We start from the raw sequence: 16646 nt of genomic DNA on the forward strand, positions 1-16646 counted from the left end.
TGTCATTTTCCGCTAACTTGTGACAAAAAATAAAATTTTCTATGAACTCATCATGGCCCTTATGAAATACCTTAGCGTGTATTCTTTCCAAAATGGGGTCATTTGTGGGGTTTGTTAACTGACCTGGCAAGTGGGGGGTGCTAAATTGTAAGCACCCTTGTAAAGCCTTAAGGTGCTCATTGGACTTTGGGCCCCTTAGCGCAGTTAGGCTGCAAAAAAGTGCCACACGTGGTATTGCCGTACTCAGGAGACGCAGTATAATGTGTTTTGGGGTGTATTTTTAACATACCCATGCTGGGTGGGAGAAATATCTCTGTTAATGACAATCTATTTTTTTTTTTTTTTTTTTACACATTTACAGAGAGATTTCTCCCACCAGCATGGTTATGTGTAAAAATACACCCCAAAACACATTATACTACTTCTCCTGAGTACGGCGATACCACATGTGTGACACTTTTTTGAACCTTAAATGCGCTAAGGGGCCCAAAGTCCAATGAGTACCTTTAGGATTTCAAGGGTCATTTTGAGACATTTGTTTTCAAGACTACTCCTCACAGTTTAGGGCCCCTAAAATCCCAGGGCAGTATAGGAACCCCACAAATGACTCCATTTTAGAAAGAAGACACCCCAAGGTATTCTGTTAGGAGTAGGGTGAGTTCATAGAAGATTTTCTTTTTTGTCACAAGTTAGCGGAAAATGAAACTTCATGAAAAAAAAAACTATAAAAATCAATTTCCGCTAACTTGTGACAAAAAATATAAAATCTTTTATGAACTCACCGTACTCCTAACGGAATACCTTGGGGTGTCTTCTTTCTAAAATGGGGTCACTTGTGGGGTTCCTATACTGCCCTGGCATTTTAGGGGCCCTAAACCGTAAGGAGTAGTCTTGAAAACAAATGTCTCAAAATGACCCTTGAAATCCTGAAGGTACTCATTGGACTTTGGGCCCCGTAGCGCAGTTAGGGTGCAAAAAAGTGGGACACATGTGGTATCGCCGCACTCTGGAGAAGTAGTTGAATGTGTTTTGGGGTGTATTTTTACACATACCCATGCTGGGTGGGAGAAATCTCTCTGTAAATGGACAATTGCGTGTAAAAAAAATAATAAAAATCAAAAAAGATTGTCATTAACAGATATTTCTCCCACCCAGCATGGGTATGTGTAAAAATACACCCCAAAACACATTATACTACGTCTCCTGAGTACGGCAATACCACGTGTGGCACTTTTTTGCAGCCTAACTGCGCTAAGGGGCCCAAAGTCCAATGAGCACCTATAGGCTTTACAGGGGTGCTTACAATTTAGCACCCCCCCAAAATGGCAGGAAAGTAAACACTCCACAAATGACCCCTATTTGCAAAGTAGACACTTCAAGGTATTCAGAGAGGACCATGGTGAGTCCGTGGCAGATTTCATTTTTTTTTTTTGTCACAAGTTAGCAGAAATGGAAACTTTTTTTTTTTTTTTGTCACAAAGTGTCATTTTCCGCTAACTTGTGACAAAAAATAAAATCTTCTATGAACTCACCATGCCTCTCCGTGAATACTTTGGGATGTCTTCTTTCCAAAATGGGGTCATTTGGGGGGTATTTATACTGTCCTGGAATTTTAGCACCTCATGAAAAATGACAGATGGTCAGAAAAGTCAGAGATGCTTCAAAATGGGAAAATTCACTTTTTGCACCATAGTTTGTAAATGCTATAACTTTTACCTAAACCAAAAAATATACACTGAATAGTTGTTTTTTTATCAAAGACATGTAGCACAATAAATTAGGACAAAAATGTATACAGAAATTTTACTTTATTTGAAAAATGCTTTGATAAAATTAATGTATTTTTTGATGAATATAATAAAAAGTAAAACTCGCAGCAGCAATCAAATAGCACCAAAAGAAAGCTGCATTAGTGAAAAGAAAAGGAGGAGAAATTCATTTAGGTGGTAGGTTGTATGACCGAGCAATAAACCGTGAAAGCTGCAGTGGTCTGAATGGAAAAAAAGTGCCTGGTCCTTAAGGAGTAGAAAGACTGTGGTCCTCAAGTGGTTAAATTGCTGTTGCCACTTTGCGATAGATAATTGACTTTTGGGTTGCAGTTTGGCCACTCGGCCTCCAAAAGGTTCGCCACCACTGTCCTAATCTAATGTCCCACCATTTCTAAGTTCATGTAAATTTGTCTCCACCCGTGACCACACCCACATTCTGGTCCATGGCCACACATTTTTCGGCAATGTAACCCTCATTTTTCAGAGCGCTAGCTGCAGTGTGCTGATCTCTGCTGCCTACAGTATGTACAGTATAAGCTGTTCTCTAGTGCCTGTACTGTGTGCTGATCTACCTCCAGTGTGTACAGTATAAGGTGTTACTCTGTGCCTTTACTGATTTTAAACCAGCTGTACTGTATGCTGATCCCTGCTACTTTCAGTATGTACAGTATTAGCTGTAAAGCCTGGTACACACATACAATTTTGATTAGCCAATTTTAGTTCTGTTCATCAAATGCATTGTCTGTTGGCCCACTTACTGCATGGGGTGGTAAAATTGGCCAGTGATTGACCAATCATAATTGTATGTGCGTATACATCTTTGATCTATGCCTATACTGATTGTAAATTATCTAAATAAAGCCCCCCACCTAGTGCCCACAGGTGCACCTGATCTCCAAGGACCCTAGGAACGCCCCTGGAATACCATACTTACTGACTGTTCACTCAGTTTGATGAAACTTATTAAGTATGAGGAAAATAAAGTTGTTGATATCAGAGAATTTCAGAACTGCATGTGAGCTTGACTAAGTAGGACACGTTGCAACAATACGATAAGTTACATGAAAAAATGTGTGAAAATATATTTAGACTCGAAACTATGATTTCAGAAACTAAGAGATTAAAGTATTTACGTGATACCAATGATTATAAACACAATCTGGTCTTCGAATGGGGCAAATGGGAAGCCACTCCCAGGTCACCAGGTATGCCCACGTCGATCTCGGTCAAAAAATAGAAGGAAAGTTAGCTTTACACAAAACAGCAATTCACGTACAGAGACATCAAGCAGCCCACAAGGGGCAGGAGTTATCAACTCTATCCCCACACCAGCCACACTGTCCACCAATGTATATCAGAACCAAAACGAACAACCTCCTCCGCCAAAAAACGCTCAGAACAGGCCCACTTACTACAAGAGACACAAGAAAAACCTAAAGAAGGGCCAAAGAGAAGGAAAACGAGACGGGCAGGAGTAAAACAAAGGCAGAGGTAACACCACATTTCGTTTTTCTAACACATCAGTTAATGTTGTCAATTTGTCCAGTTACACTCTCACAGAACCTGAACTATCTTATTGTCCATAGGGTTGTCTTTCTCCTACACACAATTTTGATGTCTTTAACACGCTTCTTGACGTCAATAAATTTATCAGATCCATACTCCTAAGAAAACACTTCAGATCTAACGGGGAGGTGAACCAAATAGCCAGTCAGGTGAGGGTAGAAATACCTGATAGAGACTTTCCAAGACACTTGTGCCAAATGGACACTCGATTTTTTGGCATCCGATTGTGCTGGTCTTGTCTTGGTAGATGATGTACAGCCCGTTAGAATCAGGAATCCTGATTTCTACCTATTGACTGCTAGAACCACCCCAGTTGAAGTTTTTCAAGATTTGGTAGAGCAGGAGCTGGTCAAACTATCCGGTACCCCTCGACACAGCACAAGTCCAATTTAACTAGAGACGAATTTCTGGCTATTAAGAAATTAGAGGACAACAAAGATATAATAATACACAATGTCCTTGACAGGTCTGACTATAGATCTGAGACTCTGAGGCAGGTCGAGGACAAGTCCACCTATACCCGATTACCAGGGAATCCTACACAGGAATATCAAACAATTGCTTAACCTCATCAGCTATGGTGAAAGTTTGGGGGTGTTGGAACACAGACTAGCAAGTGATTTGAGTGTAACGCACCCGACTATACCTGTGTTCCACCATCCACCATTGTCGCTGGCATTGGGTCTCTGGGGGAGCGATTGGGTGGATTCAATGCTTCAACCTTTGGTCCGGCGGTTGCCCGGGTATCTTAAGAACACTAAGCATTTGTTGGCAAGCTTGGAGGGGGTGAGATGGGAGACTAATTGCAGCTGGCTTACTATCGATGTTAAAGCCCTGTATTCGTGCATACCCCATCATCTAGCATTAACAGCCTTACAGTACCATCTCGAAAGATACTCAGAATACTCTGTGGACCTTCGTGTGTTTGTATGTGCAGCTGTAGATTATCTCCTGACCCGCAATTACTTTATGTTCGATAGCGTCTTCTACCTTCAGAGGTGTGGGACATCAATGGGTACCAAATTATCAGAGTCTCTGGCGAATCTCTATATGGGATGGTGGGAAAAGTTCCACATCTTTGGGGGTGGGGGATGCCTACGGAACTGTATTGCGTGGTATGGGAGATTTATAGACAACATTCTGGTTGTCTGGAGGGGAGATTCGACTTTGGTCGACACGTTTATGATTTCCCTTAATGATAACTAGTGTAATCTGCAGTTCACCCATATGTGGCATCAGTCCTCCATAGACTATTTGGATCGGACATTGACAGGCTGTTTAAAGTCCAACACCATACATACAAAGACATATAGGAAACAGTGTGCAGGCAAGTCTACATTGCGAGCTAACAGTTGCTACCCTGCGCACACCATCCGGTGTGATTCCGTAATTCCGGTGAGCAAATTTATTTGAGCGTGCCGGAATTTCTCGGATGACTCCACTCAACAACATGAGTTCTCCATAGTGGAGAGACTCCTATATGAGAGGGGGTACCCCAGATGGACAATAGAAAAGCGCAAGAGACGCGCCCTATCGATCCCGAGAGACCGATTGGTGCGGGGGTCTGCCTCTGGAGCCAATTCTGTGGAGAGGCCCGTCTTCGGCACCACATATAGCTCAGAGTTTCGAGATGTTAAACGCATTATTGCCAAATACTTACCCGTCTTGGAAGGTGATGATGATTTGCAGCCCTTTTTACGGGGGAGGGGGGGGATGGGCCCGCACACTTGGCAGTACTTTATCTCCAAGTACTGCATTTATTACCATAATTCCATCACTGCTACACAGCAAGCTCTCCCAGCTACACATACCTGAATCCATCTGCAAATGGATAACCGATTTCTTAACCGACAGAAGACAGCGTGTTAGACTTGGTAAACTCACATCAAGCTCTCTGAGAGTCAGTACTGGTGCACCCCAGGGCTGTGTGCTTTCCCCACTGCTCTACTCACTTTACACCAATGACTGCATCTCCACAGATCCATCTGTTAAGGTTCTGAAGTTTGCAGACGACATAACAGTAGTTGGTCTCATACAAAACGGGGACGAGTCTGCATACAGGCATGTGGTGGGACAGCTTTCCTCCTGGTGCAGCAGCAACAACTTGGAACTAAACGCTCTCAAAACTATGGAGATAACAGACTTTAGGAGATCTCCCCCCAAGCACCTCCCCTTAAAGAGAACCCGAGGTGTGTTTAAAGAATGTTATCTGCATACAGAGGCTGGATCTGCCTATACAGCCCAGCCTCTGTTGCTATCCCAAACCCCACTAAGGTTCCCCTGCACTCTGCAATCCCTCATAAATCACAGACGTGCTGTGAGGCTGTGTTTACATCTGTAGTGTCAGTCTCAGCTGCTCCCCCGCCTCCTGCATAGCTCCGGTCCCTGCCCCCGTCCCTTCCCTCCAATCAGCAGGAAGGGAAGGGATGCAGGCGGGGACTGGAGTTCTGCAGGAGGCGGGGAGAGCAGCATACTGACACTATAGAGATAAACACAGCCAGCTCTGACAAGCTGTGTGTCAGCAGCAAGGCTGTGATTTATGAGGGATTGCAGAGTGCAGGGGGACCTTAGGGGGGTTTGGGATAGCAACAGAGGCTGGGCTGTATAGGCAAATCCAGCCTCTGTATGCAGATAATATTCTTCGAACCCACCTCGGGTTCTCTTTAACCATAAATGGATCCACAATAACCCAGGTAGAGTCATTAAAGTTTCTTGGGTCCACGATCTCAAACGACCTAAAATGGGACAACAACACTGTCACTATTGTCAAGAAAGCGCAACAGAGGATGTACCATCTACGGCAGCTGAAAAAGTTTGGCCTACCTCAAAATTTAATGGTGCAGCTCTACACTGCAATCATCGAATCCACCATAACATCTATGACTGTATGGTTCGGCTCCTGCTCAGCATTAGAAAAGGGGAGGCTGCAGCGCATCATCCGATCAGCGGAAAGGATAATTGGCTGTAGCTTACCTTCCCTGCAGGACCTTTACGCTAGCAGGTGCAGAAAGAGAGCGAGCAAAATTGCCTCTGACCCCTCTCACCCAGCTCACTCCATCTTCCAGCGCATGCCTTCAGGAGTAGGATTCCAGTCAATCGCTACCAAAACCTCTAGACACAGGAACAGCTTTTTTACTTAATGCTGAACCACGTTAGAGCTGCTAGGACTTGAAAGTAATCAGTACAGAACTGAAAATTAACAATTCTCACATTGCTTACTGCCACTATACTTATAATCAGGGGTGTAGCAATCGCTATAGCAACCATAGTGTTGCTATGGGGCCCCTACCTCACAGGTTGCCCGCAGGATGCCCCGCTAGGTGCTCGAGGGGTGGCAGCATGAGGGGAGAGCTTAGGGGCACGTCGGTGGGGAGGGGGGACGGGCCTCCCCCTCCCTCACCTCGGGCTCTCCCCTCTGCGCTCCTCTCCAGCACTGAATAAACATTGTATGCAGGCGGCGGGGCAGTGGCAGCAGATACATACCTTCCGTGCGTTCCAGCGCGGATGGTTCTCCCTCTAGTGTCTGACGCGACTTCCTGTTTATACCGGAAGTCACGTCAGAAGCTAGAGAGAGGAGAATCCGTGGAGCGCACGGAAGGTATGTATCTGCCGCCGCAGCCCCGCCGCCTGCATACAATGTTTATTCAAAGCTGGAGGGGAATGCAGAGGGGGAGCCCGAGGAGAGGGAGCCCTTCCCCCCCCCTCCCCACCGACGTGCCACCAAGCTCCCCCCTCATGCTGCGACCCCTCCAGCCCTCAAAAACGGCCCTGAGCGGGCCCGGGGGGAGGGGCGGCCTAACCTGGGGGGTGCCGCCTGTCACTCACTACCTAACTGGGGGTCCCTGTCACTCACAACCTAACCGGGGGGGTCCCTGTTGCTCACAACCTAACCTGGGGATCCCTGTCACTCACTACCTAACTGGGGGTCCCTGTCACTCACTACCTAACCTGGGGGGCTCCTGTCACTACCTAACCTGAGGGGCACCTGTGACTCACTACCTAACCTGTGGGGCGCCTGTCACTACCTACCCTGGGGGTCCCTGTCACTTACTACCTAACCTGGGGGTCCATCACTACCTAACTGGGGGTCCCTGTCACTACCTAAACTGGGGGCTCCTGCCACTACATACACTGGGGGTCCCTGTCACTACCTGAACTGGGGGGTCCCTGTCACTACCTGAACTGGGGGTCACCTGTCACTACTTACACTGGGGGGCTCCTGTCACTGCCTGAACTGGGGGGCTCCTGTCACTGCCTGAACTGGGGGGCTCCTGTCACTGCCTGAACTGGGGGGCTCCTGTCACTGCCTGAACTGGGGGGCTCCTGTCACTGCCTGAACTGGGGGGCTCCTGTCACTGCCTGAACTGGGGGGGCTCATGTCACTACCTAAACTTGGGGACTCCTGGCGCTACCTTAACTAGGGGGCACCTTTCACTACCTAAACTATCCAGGCCAGCCAGCCCAGCATCACCACCAGCCAACCAGCCCGGAATCACTGTCAAAAAGGCCACAGCATCACCACCAGTCAGGCCAGCATTTTCTTCAACTAGCCAAGCACAGCCCAGCATCACCGCCAGCCAACCCAGCCACAGCATCGGCCACAGCATCACCGCCAGCCAGGCCACAGCATCACCGCCAGCCAACCCGGCCACAGCATCACTGCCAGGCCTTTCAGCCCACACATCCCCAATACAGCCAAAATAAGTATTGCCAGGCACAGCAGCCAGTACAGGAGAATTCAGAAGCCAGGTGAGAGGTGTCTACCATATTAAGGGGGCATTCTGCCTATTTACCGTATGTGAAATGCTGTCTATTTATGTGCCTCATGATTGCTGAATTTGTTTTGTTGGGAGCCTCACGATTGCTGAATTTGTCATGTTAGGGGCCTCATTTTTGCTGAATTTGTCTTGATAGGGGCCTCATGATTGCTGTATATGTCTTGTTGGGGGTCACATGATTGCTGAATTTGTCTTGTTGGGGGCCTCATGATTTGTTGGGGGTCACATGATTGCTAATCAGTAGGATGGATGAAATAGTTTATCTTCACAGTTTATTTTCAACTTGGATTTTCCATAAGGTTCATGTATGAGTTAAAACGTTTGTACAGTATTTAGTTTAAATTGCTGTTGCCACAAGGGGGCCCAGTGATTTCTAGTTACGCCCCTGACTACTACCTAAACTGGGGACACCTATAGACCTGGATACTTATACTGTACTTAGAGGGGTGTGGGAATGTTGAGGTGGAGGGTCCTGGAGGAATGTTTGGGTGGGAGGTCCGTGGGGTTGGAAGGTCGTGGGGGTGGGGGGGGGGGGGGGCATAAAAATGTTTTGCTATGGGGCCCAGTCATTTCTAGCTACGCCCCTGCTTATAATGTCCTTGACTTGTAATATACACACTGTCTGTCCTTGTATTGTTTTTGTTTGTGTTTGTTAAGCAACTGCCAAGACAAATTCCTCGTAGGTGCAAACTTACTTGGCGTCGGCGACAATAAATTGATTCTGATTCGGCTCTGAAGATAGACCCTCCACCTGGCTTACAACTAAAGGGTCCTATAGGTGTGATGCCCCTACTTTCCATTACTGCTTTGTACATCACAGAACACAATCAGTGGAATCCCTTACAAATGGATACAAATGTACGCTGAAACATTTTATTAATTGTAACACTAGCAATGTTATCTATATGCTTACATGCAATATATGTTCATTGCAGTACATAGGTTGTACCACGAGACCCCTCAAAGTCAGGATTTCTGAGCATTATTTGGGGGCATCCTGGTCTACCAGGATTATCTCAAATGTTGCTAAACATTTCAAGACTACACATGGTGGTGATATGTCCGGTTTTTCCTTTCAGGGCATAGAGAGAGTATTCTTTCCCAAGAGAGGAGGGGATCTACTAGCAGAAATCCGAAAGAGGGAAGCCTTGTGGATATTTCGCATGGGAACCAGATCCCCAAAACGACTCCATGCTAGATGGGATCTAGCTCTGGTCACAGGCTAAACCATGTGCCAGATAGATGTGTTTGAAATGAAACGAAAATGTATACTGGATGTTCTGTCCCTAACTGATGGGTTATTTGGGAAAATGCAATAACGAAAAAGTTTTGTACTTTTTTTTTTTTTTTTTTTTTTTTTTTTGTACTCCTCTTTCTGTACTCTGATTGTTCTTTGTTTTATACATTTATAGATTTATATTTTTAAGAATGTTATTTCACTTTATATATAGGGGTGGTGACCACCCTTGGAGTGGCAGCTTGCACCTGTTATGCTGGCTCCTCCCATGTGAGGGCTGGCTCATGCCACACCCGGGTGTGTCACTTTTTCCCTCTTTTTAAACCGAAAGGAAGGAGCTGTGTTTTGTGATCTATGATTAAGGGCCGCATGGCTGGAAACATGTCAGCTTTTGAACTTCATCTGCTGTGAGGATACGTCCTAAATAAATTACAGAGGTTTGTGGAGAGAGCTTGTTGCGGACCACAGCCTTTCATCATTTGTTCCAGTACATGGCTGCCTATGGTCCATCATTGCCTTCCACAGTGCAGTTGAGCGGTGACTTCCTTTTCTTATTTTCCATTACCTGTGAAACACGTTGTCCTTATGTGCTTGGATCAATTTATTTAAAAAAAAATATTGATTTGTTCTTCAAGTTAAGGCCCATCACCTCTCGTTTACAATTATAGTTGTTCTCAGTCATATTCAGGGTGTCTCACTAGTATTTCTTAAAAAGTGATACACCTGCCAGTGGTTTATCATTTTTTAGTGCCGTCCTTGTAAACCTTAAGGAGATTGACTAAGCAACCAGCACTTGCACAGCATATCTATTCCTGGCTACCTATACTGGCTGCACCTATATCTGGCTAGCTGAACTGAGGGCACCTATCCCAGGACAAAAAAAAATATCTGATATTGTTGGATTCAGCAGAATCAGGGCTTTTACAAACAGTAACATTTTTGTCAGTAAATAGAATCATCATTTGAAAAAATAAATAAATAAATAAAAAATAAAAAAAACACAAAAAAAAATTTATTTTTTTATTTCACTGAAAATTTGTTATATCTCCAGAAAAAGTACTAAATTTTGTTTCAGTGTTCAAGTCCAATTCATTGCAAAAAAACCACAATGTGTAATATGTCCAATTTCATGTACCGTAGGTTTTCTGTCAAAAATCCTAAGTAAATCTAATAAGTGCAAAATGTCTAAAAACAGCTTGGCAGCAGTTGTTCACGTTTAGGACAAATCAGCTGGCAGGGAAAGCGTTAAAACCGCAAATGACACTCTTCAGTTAGACCTGATTTGGACTATAGCCTATCTTCTTACCAATAGCCAATTACAGGCCATAAAACTCTTGTATGACAAAACAAATATGAATACATGAAATACATAAAAGGTCAATAGCACAAGATGGGAACTGTAAAACTTTAAAAGACTCACTCAAAAATAAAAGAAAAGGTTTTGCTTTTAAACTCAAAAAGACTGTGGGATTCTAGGAAAATCCTATTCAGGAGTAAGTCTGTAAATATAATTATTTGTCTTATCAGTTTACTTTCAATTCAGTTTTGCTTTTAAAGGGAATCTAACTGAGAAGGATATAGATTTTTCGTTTTATAATAATACCAGTTGTCTGACTCTCCTGCTGATCCTGTGTCTCTAATGCTTTTAGTACTGTCTCTAATGCTTTTAGTACATGGCAAAAAAATGAGCAGCGCTACTTAAAAACAGATAAGTGCCTACCTGCAAGAGAGTGCAAGCCCCACTTGTGGGGTAAAATACACACCTAGCATACACATGACCTGTCTACCACTGGAGGATGTTAGTTTCCTTTAACAGCTTGTATGCAACTTGTTAAGTACTCATCCCTCCCACTGCGAAGAAGTCATCCTCGATAGGAGGGGACCTAACACTAACTAAATCCTAACCTATGCATAGCCTGGATGCGCCACCAAGTAAAATTGAAAATTGCGCAGGTAGGCACTTATCTGTTTTTAAGTAGCGCTGCTCATTCCTTTGCCACGTACTAGCTTAATTCATTTTTGGTCAGCTGCTCCCACTTAACAGCCTTGCTTTTGGTGTATATGCAGGGCTTCTGTTTGGGTTCAAGGTGCGTTTGCAGTTTCTGAGGGGGCTCAGCGCACCTCTGATTGGAGGCCATTAGGAGGCGGCCTGGTGATGCGCTGATCCACCTTTTGCGCAATTTCTAATGCTTTTAGACACAACCCCTGAACACGCATGCAGATCAGGTACTCTGAAGTCAGACTGGATTAGCTGCATGCTTGTTTCAGGTGTGTAATTCTGCCACTACTGCAGCCAGAGATTAGCAGGACTGCCAGTCAACTAGTATTGTTTAAAAGGAAACATCCATATTCCGCTCAGTTAAGGTTCCCTTTAACCATTTCAGCCGCCGAGACGTGAAGCGCACGTCCGGGCGGCTGCTCTGCTGCGCTCCCGCACTCCTGCGCGGGATTGCGGGCACGCCCCCGTGTCCCCCGCTAGCCCTGTGATCAGTGAAAGGGAACATGGCTCCTGATCACCGATCCCTGTCCCCCGCAGAAAAAACGAAGCGCTCACCCATGAGGCTTCGGCTCTTCTGCCCGGAAAAATGTCAGCATCCCCCTTGTACTTCCGCTTAGCGAGAAGTACAAGGAGGGAAAATAAAAATGAAGGTGGCCATCTTGTGGCCAAATAGTAAAACTACATCTACACATTTTTTACACTACAATTTAAACATCTAACAACATTAAAAATTTACTGTTTATGTCCCACACCAAAATATTCCCCAAATAAAATTTTTAATAGAAAAAAAATGTACAATAAAAAACAAAAAAAAAAAAAACAGACAAATAGTTACCTAAGGGTCTGATCTTTTTAAATATGCATTTGAAGGGGGTATACTACAAACATTTTTTTAAATTATAAGCTTGTAAATAGTGATGGGCGCAAAACGGAAACAATGCACATTTCCAAATAAAATATTGGCGCCATACATTGTGATAGGGACAAAATTTTAATGGTGTAATAACCGGGACATATTGGCAAATACAATACATGAAGGAGGCATGTATTATTGTACAGCTATAATGGCCGAAAACTGAGAAAATGAATTTTTTCCATTTTTTCTTATTAATCCTGTTAAAATGCATTTACAGTAAGGTGGCTCTTAGCAAACTGTACCACCCACAGAAAGCCCAATTAGTGGCGGAAAAAACAAGATATAGATCAATAAATTGTGATAAGTAGTGATAAAGTTATTAGCGAATGAATGGGAGGTGAAAATTGCTCCGATGCATAAGGTGAAAAATCCCCGCGGGCTGAAATGGTTAAAGTGATCCCAGTACTTCTGAAATGTTACTCCCCATTATCTTAAATTACCTCTGTGCTGAGCCTGTTAGCACTTCAATAGACACAGAGGAGAAGAATGGACTAGTAAGGAGTAATTTCTTAATGTGGGATTAAACATAACATCCAATAAAAACAGCTTTGCTTTTGTACACAAATATAGTCCATTTACAAATTACAAGTTCTCAAAGTACAGTTTATCTACCATTGCATTTTATTGTATAGCTGCTGTATTTATGTATCTAGTATCTAGTATTATGTATCTAGTGAGGTTTCTCTTTTCACATTCTGCTAACTGTGCAAGCTGAAGCTCTGCCAGGAATGCTTACTAAATATCCCAGGAACCTACACCAGGATTTTATTTATAGATTTCAGCTCTGCATTTAATACCATAATTCCATCACTGCTGCACAGCAAGCTCTCCCAGCTACATATACCTGAATCCCTCTGCAAATGGATAACCGACTTCTTAACCGACAGAAGACAGCGTGTTAGACTTGGTAAACTCACATCAAGCTCTCTGACAGTCAGTACTGGTGCACCCCAGGGCTGTGTGCTTTCCCCACTGCTGTACTCACTTTACACCAATGACTGCATCTCCACAGATCCATCTGTTAAGGTTCTGAAGTTTGCAGACGACAACAGTTGTTGGTCTCATTCAAAACGGGGATGAGTCTGCATACAGGCATGTGGTGGGACAGCTTTCCTTCTGGTGCAGCAGCAACAACTTGGAACTAAATGCTCTCAAAACCATGGAGATGATAATAGACTTTAGGAGATCTCCCCCCCAGCACCTCCCCTTAACCATAAATGGATCCACAATAACCCAAGTAGAGTCATTCAAGTTTCTTGGGTCCACGATCTCAAACGACTTAAAATGGGACAACAACACTGCCACTATTGTCAAGAAAGCACAACAGAGAATGTACCATCTACGGCAGCTGAAAAAGTTCGGCCTACCTCAAAATCTAATGGTGCAGTTCTACACTGCAATCATCGAATCAACCATAACATCATCTATGACTGTATGGTTCGGCTCCTGCTCAGCATTAGAAAAGGGGAGGCTGCAGCGCATCATCCGATCAGCGGAAAGGATAATTAGCTGTAGCTTACCTTCCCTGCAGGATCTTTACACTAGCAGGTGCAGAAAGAGAGCAACCAAAATTGCCTCTGACCCCTCTCACCCAGCTCACTCCATCTTCCAGCGCATGCCTTCAGGAGTAAGATTCCGGTCAATCGCTACCAAAACCTCTAGACACAGGAACAGTTTTTTTCCTCAAGCGGTAGCCATACTTAATGCTGAACCACGTTAGAGCTGCTAGGACTGAAAGTAATCAGCACAGAACTAAACATGAACAATTCTCACATTGCTTACTGCCACTATACTTATAATGTCCTTAACTTGTAATATTCACACTGTCTGTCCTTGTATTGTTTTTGTTTGTGTTTGTTAAGCAACTGCCAAGACAAATTCCTTGTAGGTGCAAATTTACTTGGCGAAAATAAATTGATTCTGATTCTGATTCTGATGTGGCTGATAAGGAAATATAAATAAGATAATGTATCCAAAATCCAAAGCTGAGGAAGGGAGTATATTTGAAATGCCGGTAGACTTGGGCGCAGGATACAGCCGGTATATGGCTGATCCTGCTTCTGCACAAGTCCGGGCCGTGTTAATTACTATTCCCCCTCCAGGCCGCCATGGATAGTGGGGGAATGATATAAAACGGCTTCCAGCGATTGCTTCTGACGGCGCCGACAATACTCACTGAGCGCCACTATAGACTGATTCCCATTATAGTCTATGGCGGCGCCGGCTGCACCCAAATCTAGCAGCGCCGAAAAGCACTGCTCCGGAGGAAGTGATCACAAGTTTCCCACTGAAGAAGAAAGTGCTGGGTTTAACTGTTTGAATGCTGTTCTGCTACCATTTTTTTTCTGGTAGTAGCTTTTATGCAGTAAATATTTTAGAGCAAAAAAGAAATGCCGAGTTTCATACCACTTAGAGCAACAATACAGTGATCTATTGTTTTCGTTAGAGATTCTTCATAAACTTTTTTGAACCAGAATTAAGTACAGTAACACTTAAGACTATTTAATAAAACATTACCACATTAGAAACAGAAAACAAAAACTAATGTTCTAATTGTTAATTATCTATGTTGTTGACATGGTGCATGTGAATATACTATCTTAAGTGATTGATGTGTAAGTGATAGTAGACATCATTATCCTATAGGTCCCCAGTTTGCTACTTTCAGTTGTGTAACAATCCAGCGCCCGATCCCATCTACAAGACGTTAAAAGACGGGTTGCTGGATCGTCAGAAGGTAGTAATGTGACAGAGCATGCCAATCCCATCTAATCTGCTCCTGTTAGCATTCAGGGAATAGTCGCACCCGATAGCAGGAAGTACGGTAAGCAGACTGACAAAGATTGGTCGCAACGCTGTCGACAATATGTAATGTGACAATCACTCACCAATCCCATATTACTAGGCCACTGTTGCCATGCAGGTCTCATGCACTAGAGACTTCTAGAGGCAGATTCACTGTGTGCGTAGTAAACTGTTAAGATTGGTTGGAGGTGCCCATACATGTACAATCCCAATTGTATGTACAATCTGTAAACTAATTAATATAGATTTCATGCTGGAAAACGGGTAATTTCACTGCCACCACTCTCTCGTGTTCAGGGAGGAAAGAGACTCCCGATAGCTATTCCTAAAAGGAAGAAAACCGTTATTCACAACCTAACTAGCAAAATGACAATTTATAAGCACATAATAAAAAAATGCAATAGAATAACTCTTCAGAGGGCAGGTGCGTTGTAGCAGCTATCAGATGACCAGAACAGGCACAAGACTGAACGATAAAATCGTTTGTTTTATTCTAAAACTACATATACACAGTTTACTTTAACCCACAGATAAATATACCTGTCCGGCAGAACAGATTGGTTTGATAGAAAGAGAGTAGAGATAAAAGAGAAACAGAATGTCTTAATTTATAGTTCAAATTACGTCATTGGTAGTCCATGCGGCAATCGCAAGTCATGGCGGAAAGTCCAAGATGGTGATTGCAATGCCTTTGTGAGAAATAATCCAAGGGATTTTTGCCAGTGTCCAGCTGGCTGTCAGATGTTATTCGACAAAGATTTCAGATGATGGACTTCAGACAGACCAGAGTTCTGTCAAGTTATACCCTGCATTTCAGCAAGGGGGAGTTAGGGTGGGGATTACACACCTCTTGGGAACCTGAGATGAGCCAGCCCCTTCTCATGGAGACCGAAATGTATCTAAATCAGGATAGGTGTTGTATCTCCAAAACCGTACAGGTCATGTTAAATCTAATAACATTTTAGGTCGATCAGAATTTATCGATAATGATATCAAACTTGAGGGGTCAGACTCCTGGTGTATTAGAGGGTTACTTTAAACCAGTCTTACTTCAGTTCTGGTAGTCAGATTGGTCAGGAAACCTCTCAGAACCAGCGTCCCGCAGAATACCACAACCTGTGCAGATTTGATGGGCATAGAGATTTGCTATGCCATGAACTATGAAGAAAATGTGAAGAAAATATGGATATTGGGGATTCTGAGTCACAGTAGGTCAGCTACTTCCAGGCAAAGTTGATAAGATCTGTCCCTTTTGCTGCTCTAGGCGGCGGTGTCAAAAATGCAAACACCATTCTCCCAGAAGCTTGGGCTTTACGATTTCTGTCAAGCAGAAAATAGATTGATGGCATCGTCACAGAGGGGGTGGGGGACGGGGGGGGGGGGGTACTAGGTTTCCCCAGGACCTGATAAGGGACCAGGGCTGAATTAGGTGCTTCTGGCCTCTGATGTAGTTTGAAAGCTACAAGCTAGGAAACATTTGCTAGCATTTGACAAGGAAGAGGGGAACTGTGTTAACCCCCAGCTGCCCTGCTCTTTCTTAAATGAAGCCTTTCTCCTATCTGCTGTCACTTTTTAA

General features: G+C 43.9%; 1 protein-coding gene across 2 annotated transcripts in view; it reads right to left on the reverse strand.

The window, feature by feature from the left end:
• The window catches only part of CDC42BPG (CDC42 binding protein kinase gamma), a 327785-nt gene that overhangs the window by 150264 nt on the left and 160875 nt on the right, over positions 1 to 16646 (reverse strand). The window lies entirely within an intron of this gene.

This window comes from Hyperolius riggenbachi, chromosome 11, assembly GCF_040937935.1.
Source record: "Hyperolius riggenbachi isolate aHypRig1 chromosome 11, aHypRig1.pri, whole genome shotgun sequence".
Lineage (NCBI taxonomy): Eukaryota > Metazoa > Chordata > Amphibia > Anura > Hyperoliidae > Hyperolius > Hyperolius riggenbachi.